Source organism: Athene cunicularia, assembly GCF_003259725.1.
Source record: "Athene cunicularia isolate RWA chromosome 1 unlocalized genomic scaffold, athCun1 chr1_part2, whole genome shotgun sequence".
NCBI classification, from domain to species: Eukaryota; Metazoa; Chordata; class Aves; order Strigiformes; family Strigidae; genus Athene; species Athene cunicularia.
Genome location: NW_020799092.1, coordinates 50,364,618 through 50,379,510, shown reverse-complemented (window position 1 = coordinate 50,379,510; position 14,893 = coordinate 50,364,618).

The following is a 14,893-nucleotide window of genomic DNA, read 5'->3' as shown; positions in this document are numbered from 1 at the left end:
ATCACACAGTTCTCCACTGATTTCTTTTGACTGCTACTACAGCACATCCTGCCTGGGGGCAGGAATAGTCTCTGCCCTACTTCAGATCTTACCTGTATCAGATTCTTATCCTCTCCTTCATCTTTTGGCATTGATCGCTCATCCTACTTTTCTCCAGTGAGACCTACAACAAAACTGTGAATTATAATACTCCAGCCATGCAAGATCTGACATATAATTAATGTGAATAAAGGGACTTTTGGATCCCTAATATTTGTTGGAGGTCTGACCCTCTTTCTAGAAAAGGATTTTCCCCCTTGAAAAAAGACACAGATCATATTTTTCCTATTATTTTTCTTTTCTTTCTTCTTAACTGTTAGTGATGGAGAAACAGCCTATTCTTAGCAAAATAAATAAAGGCCCAAGACCTGATCTTAAATATCTGTTTGTGTGACTGTGTCATGAATATGATCTTGGACAGAGTTTGTAGTGTTTCAAAATAAAGTAACTGATGATACATATTTTGATCTTGCATTTTTAAAAGGAATTGAAGCATCTGTCTTGAAAGGGTCTTTTGGAAAATACAATTAATTGTTCAAATATTAACAATGAGTGCAGCTGGCACTTCTTCAACATGAATAAAATTGCTGAACACCCTTCATTGCTATTCATCTTGAACATTCTTCAGAAACAACTTGGCCTTCCTCTCTCACCCTGCTCTTTAGATATATATCTTTAAGTGTTAAGTGAAGACACAGGACACATTTCTGGGGATGTAGGAAGGGAGATTTATTTTCTAATGGTTTACTGAAAGACAGTGATGGTTTGTTCTTATTCAGTAGCTCCTATGCACAGTATACAGAACTATCCAAGATATTAGGGTTGACCTGATATTATCATTCATAGATTTGCTATTTTCTTTTTGCTTGCTTTAGCTCTCGTACAGAGTTTCTTATCTTGTTGAAGTTGTTTCTGTTCTTACAAACATCAGTGATTCAGTTAATAATGCAGTGGTCGACATTAACATGTATATAATTACCATTTGCAAGGTTTTAAAGTTGCCATGGTACCTTAGCATAGATAATACCATGGCAACTCTAATCAGGCAGAAGGAAAAACTTTATATACCTTAATGCTGACCATTATAATTGGCATTTTTATAATACTTTTTATTTGTGCATGTTTACAGACATGAACTGGTTAATCTCTGAAATGGCTTTTTAAGATCAGTTTCAGAGTCTCACATGGCTCAGTTCTATGTTATATATTTGGGGGCTGGGGACAGTTGGAAGAAAAATACCATAAAATTAAAGATGTTTTTAAAAGGTGTTTGGCTAGGACATTAATAAGGAGTGCTGTAAGCTAAAAATCACCAGTCTGGTTCAGAATTCCTGCAACCTGCATAGGAATCATGATATTCATGAAAGTAATTGTACAAGTTTTATTTGCTTTTGGCCTCTTTAGCTATTAGGGTACACTTGGGTATTGTTTCTCACTTCTCTCCCCTACCAAGAAAGCTTATAGCTTTAATCTACGAGTAGAAGTTTAAAGTGTCATGCACACATGCCCCAAGGAGTTGAAGCTACAAGAAAAACAGCTAATATCACAGGTCTGACATAAAGCCACAAGGGCTGGCAACAGTGAGGAAAGCAAGGAGGGTCTCTTTTACATATTAGTTCCATTTCACAGAAGGACAAAGTTGCAGATGTGCCCTCACATTAGCCAAACTCCATTCCTCCTTTCCCATGCCTGAACTTTCCTGGAGGTGGAGTATTGAAGATACTTCTTGTTAGAAGAAAACACTGCTGTTCTCTTCCTTTCCACATCTTCCTCAACTCTTAAGTCTCATACGCTTTTGAGCAGGAACATCACCATTGCAGCCTATCTATGTCTATAGAATAAATTATTTCAAATAAGGCAGAGAGTGGGCAATGTGCCTCCAGTTGTTTTCCCCACAGACCATGCCTAAACAGATTGACATTCTCATAAAATCTTTTGCTAATTCAGCCATAAATTTATTTCTTTAGCAAATGAAAATGCAAGGGCTAGATGAAGAGAAACAAAGCATCTAAACTGACATAAACAATAGCTGTAATTTACAAATGTAGTGAAAACCATATATTTATGAAGGGATGAAACTTATTCAGATGAGATTAATTTTACAGAGTGGCTGAAGTGAAATATTCAGCAATATTCAAAACAATGTTTCTGTTATAAGAGAGAGATGAGAAAATAATCTAACTGGATACTGTTGAAATTCTGTGTTCTTTATGGCAGGAATAATAAGTAACATCACTAATTTTTGATAGTTGCATCCCAAGAGAAGTCAGAGTGTCTCTTTGGTGATTTTAATACTTCTAGGAAAAGAAACAGTATAGGAGAAAAAGAAATAACCGAGCTTTCTTCCTCAACATGGATTTTATTAATGCTGTGAGTGCTATAGAGTGACACCACTGCCAAGATGAAATTCTCTGCTCAGGTGCCCAGACAGCTGTTAATTCCAGCCTTTTCTCCCCCCTTGCTGTGCAGCACTCCCCTGGTGTCACCAGGGCTGGTCTCCTGTAGAGGAGAAGGAGCAGAATACTGGGACAAGAGAGAGGTTGCATTTTAGTTACAAAAGTCAGGGCATACATGGGCATGTTTAGTGCTCCAAACCCAGCTCTGGGATGTTTTTCTTCTTTACATGAGACTAGCACTGTGTAAGCCCCACCGCAGCCAGTTTTGTCTGTCTCTCCCACCTACCCCAGCTCCTGACCAAGTGCTTGACCTACCAGCTTGCATCACCAAGCTTAGACCCTTTAACTAGGAGCTGGAAGATTTTATGGGGGAGACAATCATGGCTTATCCACCATGTTCTTCAGATCTTCCCAGCTCGTCTACTGCTGGCCGGCGTGTATGTGTGATAGAGAAGCATGGTTCAAAATGGCCATCTCTCAGGCAGTGGTGGGATCCTGTGGACTTTTCCCCAGCCACCATGCCTGCCCGCTGGTCACCCCTGGACAGCATGATGTCTGGGTGGTCCCTTGGGGCACACTGTGCTCTGGCATTGGGAGCATTTGTCAGGGGGATGGACTTGTGTGGTTTTCCTTCACAAGCAGAGTCCAGGGCCAATTGCCTGGCTCCAGTCCCCAGTGTGCAGCAGGGATCATGCTGCAGCACCTCACTAAGGCACGTTCATCAAGGTGCTTTGAAGAAGGTCATGAAGACTGACTTTTGGAAGTCAGAGACACCTGGAAATTGCATCTGGTTCCCCATATCCTCAGGTGAAGATAAAAGCTTGAAAGGGTTGGATCTCCCTTGAAGGGTTAATGATGGGAGAAATGGAAGAAGATGAACATAGTGGGGTATGTTTTCTTAAGAGCTCTCCTTGTATAAATGAATCAGTCCTTTCCTTACCTCCAATAACCATGACACAACATGACTAAAGTATCAGTGAGGTAGAGTGGATTCCACCCTCTGCTTTACTCTGTAAACACTTTGACTTGGCTGGCCTAGACCTGTTACTCATTGCCACTGATCACATGAGAAAGAAAATCAGTCTGTAAGTGTTCATGGGATGGAGTCATTAGAGTGGGAGTGAACACAATTGACACAAATTTATGTTCTTCCTGAGAAAATGACATGGATAGATTAAGTGTTGCAGTTTACTGTAGATCTGCCATGTTAGTTTAGTGTGTATCTACCACATCTGTCAAACTATTACAGTTTTATTGATCCAGATTATTTTTTCTCCATTAATTTGAGGATTAAATAGAAAAGGTTTGGATTATGTGATGATTAAACACAGGTTAGATGTCTGCAGTTTGAATGCATAGATAGGATTTAAAAAGTTGTGTCTTACATCCCAGTGCAGTATTTCAATTTGAATAGGTTTTATCCATGTCATTGTTTCCAACTGGTCCCATTTAAAAGTGGAGACCTTAATTTTTCTTTTTAAAACTGATAATGCTGTTGTAATTACAGTATGTCAACACTCTGTGCATTTGGTTATAACATACCTTAGTATCCCTTTCTTTGGCTCGAAGATAGAAGGTACCTGGAGTGTTTTCTGGACTTGGAAATCATGTAGCTAACTGAAAGAAACTGCAGAAGATAGGTTGTTTAACATCCTCTTTTACTGAAATGCTGTTAGTACTGCTATGTTTTTAATTTCAGGGGGAACCTAGCTGTTGCATGACTTTTGATGATCCTAGCTTTGATTTGGGTGGGTTTGTCCTTGGGAAGTGTAATTACATATCTGATATGGATCTGTTCAAACGAGGTAATTCATAGTCTACTTTAGATCCTGCAAAGCTGCCAAATACAGAGATTTCTAAAATTACTCTTTCCTTTTTCTGATCAAGAACATAATAATGTGGAGGTTATTTTGTATACAGACCATTGTCTTCTTCCTTCTGAAGAACCAGATGATATATTATAAGAAAATCTTACTTGACAATCATGGTGGTTTATGCATCAGGTTTTAGAAGGCTGTAAAGCTTTCTTCCTTAACAGTGAAAACACTGCAAAAATTAAGCTCAATGATAGTTTTGTTTTGGATACAAATATTGTTAAAAGTATTCTAAGATTGTCTTTTAAAAAATCTTTAATCTCTTTTGCTGATAAGAACCTTTCATTCTCATTTGAGTACTGGCCAAATTGTGATTTTCTTACTCACACCGTAGCAAACGGGTTTTTTCCACCATCGGGCTTACTAATATCAACAGGATTACTCATGGTATGAAGTTTTATTCAGCATATAGGTATCTCAGTCCTGCCTGTGGTGTTTATCCAGTTTCACACCTTGAGGTATTTTCTTTATCTGCTCATCTTTGTCTTGTCTCTTTTTCTTCTTTCTCCCTATACTTTGGGTATATACACATCTAGCTGGGACACTTCAGCAGGTGGATAGCCTGAAACTTGATTACTGTGGCATTTGTCAGATTTTGTCTTTGATCCCTTGGTTGTTTAAAACTCAAAAGTTTTCTATGACAGGTAGGTCCATAACTGTAACAAATGAGTGCCCCATGCAATGGATTTACACGCCTGATTGACATGGCACAATGTCTGCTCTGAAGTCAGAGACCAAGATGAGATTTCTGTCCACAGAGACTCGGCAGCATCTGCCAGGGAAGACTCCCTGCTGTTGGGTTGCTCTCATCAGTCTCAGCTCACTCTTAATCTACAGCATGGCTTAGCACTGGATCTGTCAGAGAAGCACCCTGACTGTCCACATTTTCTTTTGCTGCACTACAGAATCCCGTGAGAATAATTTCAGGTGGCTATTTCAGACCTCATGTGCCAAAGCATCAGAGTACCTCCCACCTCCACTTCGTTCCCCCAGCATGACCTTCACCTTATCTCCCTGCTCCACTGTCCAGCTCTTCCAGTAACAACATCTCTGGGTCATGGCAGCAGTACAGGACTCATGTATATCTTCCAAGTTTGCTGCTGTGGTTTAGCAATCTTCGACTGGGGCTACTTTGCTGTCTGAGTCAGATTCCAGTATCCCATATGTTCTCCATCTCCTGGCTCCAGCAGCTATATAAATACCACGCAGTTGCTCCCAGGAAAGGGCTGGCAGATTGAAAACTCAGAAGATAATGAGGCAATGACTCCTTGCTCTCCAGCAGGCTCAGCCAGAATCCTGAAGGCTGCATGCTCATAGCTCTGCCTTGGCTTTGGGTCAGGCATGATGTCTTGTCAATCAAGTGGGGCAGTTTTCTGTAGTCTACTTGCCAAGACCAGCAAATAATGGATTTTATTCTCATTTCAAGCACTTCTGTTGTTCTGAGAAGGAGCTAGTGGATGTACACTTACATCCCAGAGAAGATTATCAGTGTCAGATCTTTGAGACACAGTCTGCTTTTTTGTTAAACGCAATGATGCCCATTGCAAGCTGACCCTCAGGCATGGCAGGCAGCTGTTTTGTAGTGCACTGCAGTTTGCACAGTGAACTGTAGTGGTGGTGGTGGTCTTCCTTGGGTGAAAGCCTGAGTCGTGGCCTCTTGGTGCATAGCTGCCTTGGATATTTTCACCCTCTTTCTTTCCATCTTTAACCTTTTCTTCTTCATTGACTGACAAGCAGGTAGGGAAGGGCAGCATAAGGTCTGTATTCCTAAAGAGGCCAGTACTTGTGTTGGTCTCTGGTATATAACAGTATTTCACATTGGCCACAGACAACTTCGAATTCCATGCAAGATGTAACAGGAAAAGCTCTGACTTATTAACTCATATGTTTTTAGTTTTTCTGTTTTTACAGTCAGCAGGAGGAGAAAGAGGGAGCCCTGAAGAGGTCAGCTGAGACTGCCAAAGCCAAGTCTTAAAAAAAAAAAAAAAAAAAAAAAAAAAAAAGAGACAGCTAGGGAGACTTAGTTTAATTTGTCTAAGGTTGGTGATTAGACTTGAGGCACAGGAATCACTATGCACAAAAATTTTCCAGACTCTTTAGGAACAAAAGGGTACACTTAGGGTACCATACGCACTGGAAGCAGTACCATCTTGGGGGAGCTTTGACTTTTACCAAGGTGCTCTTTAGGGGAACTCCCAAGGTGCCATATGGGGGACATACCTCCCAGAGGCATGCCTGCAACGAGGACCTGGGAATTAGGCATTCCTGGCCTCTGCATAGCCCTTCCATCACTATGGCAGCTGCATCTTCTAAATGTAGATAAATATTGACTTGCTCTCAGAAGAATAATAGTTTCACATGATTTTCCAACGCTGCATTAATAAGCAACTTGCAATCCAGTTAGACAAACTGTCAGTAGTGCCAGCCAAATAATTTACATGGCAACAACATGCAACAGATTCTAACACCACAAAATTCCTTACCCAAGATCAACAATGTCATTTATACACAGATCTGACTATAGAGTCCTATGAGGTGTATCTGACCATCCAAGTTATGTTTTTCTTATGCTATCGCATTATTTTTTTTAAAATGAAGGAAATACAAAGCTTATTCAGTTGACATTTTGCCTCTTCTCTCATTAAAAAAACACCTGTCAATCAACACGAAGTGGTAAAGCACTTCCAAGTCTAAAATGAAGATGTAAAAAAAAAAAAAAATCAATTCCAGGATGAGATACATAATTAAAAAATTATACAAAAAGAGGACGCATGGTGCTTATAACACTTTTGGGTTTGTTTGTTGTTTTTTTTTTCTGCTTGTAAATGTTATACTAATTACTCTTGTCTGCAATACATGGAGGAATTACCTCCCTTAAACACATCTTCTAGGGCATCAGCTTCCTCAACTGGTTGAGGACAATATCGTGAAGCCTTTCTCAAGCTGAATTCCAACTGAGTTTGAAAGCATCTGGTTGAAATTTGTCTTGTGACATTTAGTTGTATGTTTGTCAGAGGATCTGTGTAACCCACCTAACTTAAATAAGATAGGCTCCTTATTTTCCTAAGCCCTAGCCAGTGGGGAGAAAGTTAGCTCCTATAGAGTGTGGAAGATTAATTTTGCAATTCTGAATTGCCCTCGACATGATTCACCCTGTTGGTAAAAGAAGAAACCTAGAAGACAACTAAATCAGGTGCTTAAAATTCAGTACAGTTAATAGCCTTGCAATGTGTTCACCCTGTAAAACACCTTGCACAACAAAGGCCAAATTCTGCGGCTTCCAGCTTTGGCTGTGAAATGCCTCCAGCAACGTGGAAGCTGCAGAATTTCAGCTTGTACTTCAGTGGCCACACTTTGTGACTCTGGGTGGACTTCAGGGCTAGTAACAGCTCCTGGCTGTGCAGGGGGATGAAAACTCTGCCAAGGCTTATCTGTATTTCATGATCCACGGTGTGCATACTGCACATAACATGGTAACAAGCCCACTGAACCCCTCCAATAAGTTTGTATTTGTTTGAATTAACACATCTTTCAAATATTTATCTTTGACTCCTGAAGTCAAATTTGAGAGAGTTCACAGTTCATGGTCATTATTGTGCCGTTCTCTGGTTTCTGAGCAAGCGTCTCTGTGCTGGTCTGTTGTGAGGTATGCTGAGAGATGAATATGAAATAGTACATCCAGTAAGGTTCACTGAAGAAGCATGATCAAGGTCATAAAAATCACTCCAGGAGGTCTGAGTTGGATATCTGCCAAAGTATTACAAAAAATATGGTGGGGTTTTTTTTGGTGGTGGTGGTTGTTTTTTGTTGTTTTGTTTTTTTTTTTTTCCCCCAGGAAACACAACAGAAGAATTTAGGTCAGATTACTGAACTGGAAATCAAAGGTCCCAGTGATTCCTCAGACCTGGAGAGTCTTGTTGAGACGTGACAAAAACAAAAACAAATGCTTCAACCTTCAAAAGAATATACTCTATGGATGAATGCAACAAGGCTGAAGAGGGGTTGCTGCATGGGCATCTGAATATGCACCATGGTGGCTAGTACTAATGGGAGGTAGCTGAAAAAGCTCCTCAGACCCACAGTAAATCAGTACTCAACACTCCCACATCTGCAGGTAGAGGAAAAAATTACTTATACCATGACTGATGCTATGCAGAGGGATATGGTTTTGGCTTGGACTCACCTGAACTCTGTGGGTTCCAAGCAAACAAATGCAAGCAAACTTCATGAAAGCTTCCATTATTGGTGTGTGGCTTTGACATTTTCTGGAGCCTTGAGACTCCAGCTTGGAGTGGTTAACTGACATCTTTTTTGCCAAAAATTTCAAAGCAACATGCTGACTGGATCAGAAATCACCCACTAAAAGGACATTGGTGTCAAATGAAAAACAGCTAACTTTGATAGAAAGTGCCAAATTAATAGAAGATACCCTGGTGGCAGAAAAGAAGAAAATGTCCTTAAAGGTGTTAGAAGAAGCCCTGTTCATAGGAAGAGAGAGGACAGTAAGAAAAGCATTAGACAACTCGGAAGAGAAGGGATCCTTCAAGTCACTGAGAAAAAAAGTTCCCTTTTTCCCCTTTCGTTCAAAATTGTGGGCAGCAGCTGACAACATCAAATCTGCCTGGGAACTCAAGCCAGGAAACTGGGAGACCGCCAAGAAATTAAAAAATGCTGTCTTTTAATAAAGTTGAAGTTTAAGTGAGGAGAACTTTAATTTTACTCATAGAAAGATTATAAACAGCAGGGGCTTAACTGTCATATTCACTGTAAATTGTTACTCCGCTTTAGTCTGGAATCATGCGGTGAGTTGAAGACAAGGCAGAAAGAAATAACATACCTGATTTACAATATGTTCAGCCCAGTGCAGTCTGCTACTTAAAGCTCCTTGTGCATGCTATGAAGCCCAGCTAGCCAGTGTCAACAGGAATTTCTCAGGGGACCATAGGCAGAAGGAGTCTGGGGGTTCGCTGGGGACACAAGCCCAAAGAGGTCCACTAAGCAATGATCAACAGAACAATTTTCTACCACTAGTCGTGGGTGCAACTCCATCCACAGTCATGGTTGCATCAGTGCATCACATTGTGGCTGCAGATGCACATCACACAGAGATGTGTACCTGGTGTATACAGGGAGATAAAAGTGAGATAACGCTACAGCACACTAGATAGCACGGCAGCGATAATCAAGAAGGGCTCGAAGGTTGTGTTTGGTAAATAGGAGTGTATTACTTATCTAAGCTAGTAAAAACCTAAAGGCAGACATTATCATGTTGGCAAATACACATCGAACAGTGGCAAGATAACTTGGTTTGTTTGTCAGACTGATGAATGTAGCACAGATGCAAACAATTTACCCTGATAAGCTGCACCTGTACCAAGACGAATCCTGAACAAGTGTTTTCTAATCTGCATCTTGGCCAAAAGGTGCTTTCCAGGATGATGGGCTTGTTAAATGCTAGAAGATGTGACTATACCACTGAGGATTTTTGCCTCTTAGAAGCATGGATGGTCTCCTATCATATATTGTTCCCTACCTGGCTATTATGTAACTCTAGTGGTTTTACAATGCTTTCTTGATATTTATTAAATGTATAATTTCTAGATACTTGTCTGTGAGGGTGCATCACCCCCAGGGGTTTCTGTGCTGATCTGTGAGCTCCAGCTCCAAAGGCAGAAGAAGGGGGACTTGCTGGCACTCCGCAGCAACAGATTTGCTTTGCTCCTGCTGCCCATTCACGGTCCTGTGCGAGGGCTTCTCCCCCTTTGCCCACCTTTCTCCTTCAACATCAGGGTTGTCTGTTTGAAATGGTCTTTCTCTTTGGGGAGTTTCTTGGTGTTACTGAAAAGTGGTAATGAAAATGTCTTATGGACAGCATTGGTCAGATCTGGCAATAAGCAACATTGGCTCTTACTCAGCCTTAGTTTTTCCCCTTGGTTTTAACTGTTCCATTTTCATACTAAAATAATCTTTTCAGAGAACTGGATTATCCATACAATTAAATTAAAAGGACTATATCTGGTTTTCAGTTCATTGCTTAGCTGTGAAGATATTTAACTGTCTGCTGGAAAAATACTCTCTTTCAAACAGTACTTACTTTCAGACTCTTTTACTGAAAGAGCACCCACAGTTAATCTTATAATTCATAAAATGCTTTCTCCGTATATTTTGTACTAATAATAAAAATAAATGCTCACTTTCGTACAAAGCCAGGTTCTGTTACCTTAAGTCAAGTGGAGTTTTGGAAGTTGCCTGCATTTTTTTAGAAAATAGCTTATAATACCTAAAATTATCTAAGTTATCTAAATGAAAACCCTCAAATTTGTCAAGATTTGGAGAGCTGGCAAAGCAGTGATCACTGGGTAGGGAAATAAAAGGCCTAAATTTACTTTAGATTATAGATAGGAGCATATTTATAAGCTTGCATAAAAAAAGGCTTTGGTAAGGGAAGAAAGTCAGGGAAGTTGATTCTTGTGTGTTTTGATCCTGTAGCATGCAATTGTGATCTGTGATCAGGATCAGCCGCTTAATGAGATGGAGCATTCCAAGACAAAGTGAGAGTAATTGAAAAAATGCCTTGGGCAGAACACATCCATGTTTTTTTTAATAGTAAGAAGTTTTGATAGCCAACATGAATTAGCAGTTATTGGAAACCTGCTTTCACTTTGCACTGGAGTCCATCATTTTGTCATTAACAGTTTATACTTCTGATTTAACAGTTTTTTACAATTAATCCCTTGACTCCACAAATTCTTCTTCAGCTTTCTTGCCCAGCATAACATAAAATAGTCCCTCGGCTTTGGACACCTGTGAGACACGGTTAAACAATGACAATTTGAAGGTGTTCAGAGTTGGAATTCCCATTTATTTTCATATAGAGCTAAAATCCAACTCTGGGATCATCGCAGCAAAAAACAGTTTATAGGTCAGAATGCACGTGTGTGTGTATGAGTGTATAAATACTTTCTTGTTAAAAAAAAAAATAAATGGGGGGAACTTTCAAACAACATACAGACACAGAAAAGTAATCTCATATAAAAAGCACAGAAAATTCTGCTAGGAAATTACAGATAGTACACCAGACAGCTAGTCAAAACCATGAAAAAAAAAAACACAAACTAAACCACCCCACATTTCATCAGCCTATATCAAAAAAGGTTATCTACAAATTCATACCAAAATGAATCCAGAAAATATACTGAAAAAAAGCAAATCCCAGTCCATCTCCAGTTCTTAATACTGCTCCTAGAGCAAAGGATCGAACACATGAGATATAGAAGAAAACCACTGCTATTTGATAGCCAAATTCTTATTGGTATTAATAGAATTTCCAAGTGGAGTTTACTGCATGAGATGCAAAACAGACCCTTAGTATTAGGTGAATTTCAGGAATACTTTTCTAAATGGCTAAATTCTTTTTTTTTGTTACTTGTTTTCTCATTAAAAAAGGAGGGTTTATAAACATCAATGCTTTATGAGGATGGTTGGATGGAAATATATTATGAAATGTTTAGAAAAGCAAAATTATTTTCTTTTTTTAAAAATGTGAACTCTGAAGAGTTTCTTTTATATTTAAAAATTTTCATGCAGCATTATGATATACGTTGTGGCAACACCGGGAAGAAAATCAGAATTAGTACTTGTCAGGAATGAATAGTAGGAAAGTTGAAAGTAAAACTTCTGTCTTGTTAAACAGCAGTTCATGGTTTCATCACTTCCTTCATTATACGATTGCTATCACCTGGTGCTTGTAACAGCCTTTACTCATTAGTCAACAAATAATTATTAGCTGCACAGAATTTTAATGGCATCCTGTAAACTTTCACTGTATTCAAAAGAGGATCATTTTCAAACAATCACATTTTACAAAATACCACAATCAGCTTTAAGAGACATGCTCTGTTAATATAGTCACTGAGGTCCGGATAATTCTTGGGTATTTGCAGATGAACACTGAAGTGCTATAGATTTAGTAGAATATTTTTTAGCATAAACTGCCATCACCACAGGGTTTCTTTCACACAGTTATTAATTTTTTCTAAATTTTCATGTTCAAAGATTGCCACCTAAATGAGGTAAGGTTGGAAATCTGGACTGTAAGTAGTGGAACAAAAGTTTGAACATAATCTTGCTTGATTCAGCAGCTCACTGTCCTTTGATAGATCCAGAGTTAGATTTCCTGAAATACTTTGTCTTGAAAGTCACATTTCAGGCATGTACTGCTGCAGTCTGCAATGCATGCATTTATATTACCTATAACATATTACCTACTGCATATGAAGAAACAGAAACCATCAGTGATTCCCTCTGCAAACATTACAGCAAGAAATATACTGATTTTTTTGCAGAAGTCTGGATGTGCAAACAGAAGCAAGGCTTTTTTTTCAAACAGGTTCTGCAATGCTTGTACCCTAGCCTCAGCTCTGCAACAGGACCCTAAAGGGCAAGGAGGGAAGCCGACAAAATCCACACGCCTCGCCACATCCTAATTTAAGGGAAGTAGAGAGTAGCAACTAGGAAATGTAAGGGACAGTGTACGACAACCAGCACTGTCTTTGGTTTATATACCCAGGGTGCAGAGACCAGAGGCACCAGCTGATCCAGCAGATGATCACTTGAAGTTTCTTTCTAGACTGTTTTGGGGTTTTTTTTAATTGTTTCAGCAGCAAGTCTGTTGCTCCCTGTTTGCCTCTGTCTAAGGACAGCACCATGTTGCAAAGGCAGGTATTGTATCTCCTTGCTTCTCTCCATTACCTGCTGGTTTTACAAACTCTGTTTATTTTAAATAACATTCTTCACATTCTTGTGTGAGCAATAAGGGCCTTGGGAAGAGGAAGATACTTTTTTTATTGTTTGTTTGTTTGTGGTTATATTCAAATGATAGGGTCTCATCTCAGAAGTTTAAAGAATTTCCTATATCTGAGGTCATTCAGTCAAGCAGAAATTTAAGACTGAACTCTGAATCTTCCCAGGCTCAACATAAATTTAATCCTGAATCTCATACATTTGTAGAAGAATTCATTGTGTAAATAAGTGTAAGATCGGAAAGGGACTTGTTTCCTGGACCATGCAACTGTGTTTTGTTACTCAAGTAAACTTCATTCGAAAAGCATCCAGTTAAAGATTTTCAGGAGTCCATTTTGGGAACAACCTTACACTCTTAATGAACGACTACTTTTTTGTTGTCAGTAGTAAATATTTACACACATTTTCTCACAATATCAACCCAAGACTGCTTTGAGATATTACTCTTTTAGTTATACTGATGTGTAGCACTGTCATCATTTCCTTGCCTATGTCCACTGACACAAGATACTAAAATGCCTGGGTGCTGAAGCAAAGATTTAAGCTCATCTTAAGTTAAGAGTGACTCTACTGAAGCTAGGCATGTGCTTGACTACCTTGCTGAACAGGAGCCTAGTTAATACAGTAATTAATGGTAACATTATAAAGCTATTTCAGATTCTCAGCTTTATGGACTAAAAGTATAAAGAAGCACCTTGAAACAAGATCTATTTTTGTCGCTTACATTCTGGTGATCTAATTTCCTTAGCCAGTTAGCATGCTCTGTAAGGACAAATATACCCTTAACATGCACTCAGATTTTTAGCAGCATGGTAACGCATGCGGGGACCAGTGCTGTCCCTCTTGTAGGAAGCAATTTTCATGTTGTAAGCAGCTAAGATGAAAGCAACACATAACTCATTTACGTAGTGCTGCAGACAGACGCAGGTTAACTACAAAGGGCAGCTCAGCATGTCACCCACAGTCTCCCAAATTCCTTCAGCTGCCTGTCTGCAGCTGGAGAGGCTTTGTAAACTGCAGATAAAAATAGAGATAGACAGTATTCCCAGAACACTCTGTAATGCTTGAAAAGCACTTTAACGACTCTGTGAGAAAAAAAAAAAAAAAAAAACTACAAAAAGAAAAAATAAAAGAAGAATTATTTTCACCAAAATTGCCTCTGGACAACTATCTCACTCAGTTTGCTGTTTGTATGTCACTTAAGCTATCTCTACTCCCTCCCCTTCAAACAATCTCTTCTGGTAAAATAGAAATAGTGCCATTTATTTCACAGACCCAGTACAAAACACAAATCCAAGTCATTATAGTTTGAATTTCATTCAAGATAGCGTTACATGCTAAAAATCTCTTAATGCAAGAAATATGATGCCAGCTTTAGTGTAGTTTAGCTATATTACTGTTCAATACAGCATATGCTAAACATACATCAAACTTTCTATGGGGCTTTGCGGTAAATACTTACAAATGTACAATTTTTTAGCTACGCATATTTACTGCTACTCTTATTGCAAGAAATGAATTGAATTTTCCTTAAGAAAACCTAGCTTTTGTCAAGTATCTGATAATGAAACTTCCCAGTTGCTCCTGCAAGATATGTCTCTCCTGCTGTTGTCACTGTTAATTTAGAGTGAAATTGCGTGCGTTGAGCTCCAGCTCAGGTTTATTACACCACAAAGCAGTGAGTCATGACTGGGGCTGATAAAGGCAGATGCTGTACTCTCCTTTCTGTACTGAGATTAGTTTACATTTTAATTATGTTTTGACAGTATAGGTGTCCTTTCA